This window comes from Penaeus monodon, chromosome 21 (genome assembly GCF_015228065.2).
Source record: "Penaeus monodon isolate SGIC_2016 chromosome 21, NSTDA_Pmon_1, whole genome shotgun sequence".
NCBI lineage: Eukaryota > Metazoa > Arthropoda > Malacostraca > Decapoda > Penaeidae > Penaeus > Penaeus monodon.
The window spans coordinates 16,553,960-16,554,458 of record NC_051406.1 but is presented as its reverse complement, the minus strand read 5'-3'; positions in this window follow the sequence as shown (position 1 = coordinate 16,554,458).

Genomic DNA, 499 nt, shown 5'->3' with positions numbered 1-499 from the left:
ACTAAGCAAAAAATAAGTGCCATACACATGGTGTCGTACAACATACTAGCTACCAGATGCATCTTACTGATGCGAGCCTCAAAGTAATACGCCCTCCCCAAACTCTCACTTGGAACCTTCATCCCTTGCCTATCCAGACCTGCGCCTCTTTAGGCTACTAGGTGTGAGGTGCACACCCAGGCACTCCCTCACACTGTTATCAGACCCCTCAATCCTACAGCTAATATCCCTCACGGTTAGCTATAACGACTAAGTGCTAAAAACCAGGCTGGCCTCTAACAATTAGACCGTTACATCTTTCTAAACAAAACATCACACAAAGTCAGTAGCAGGACAATTTGAGCAACCGGCAACAGCGCGTGATTCAGATAAAACATGCCTACGGGGTCAGTAAGAGTTCCTGTCTCTACGCTTGGGGAAAACTTCATGACGGTCCCCAAAGAGTACGTGCGATACCGAGCTCACTCTAACATCAACCTAATGGTGTCAGGAACGTAGA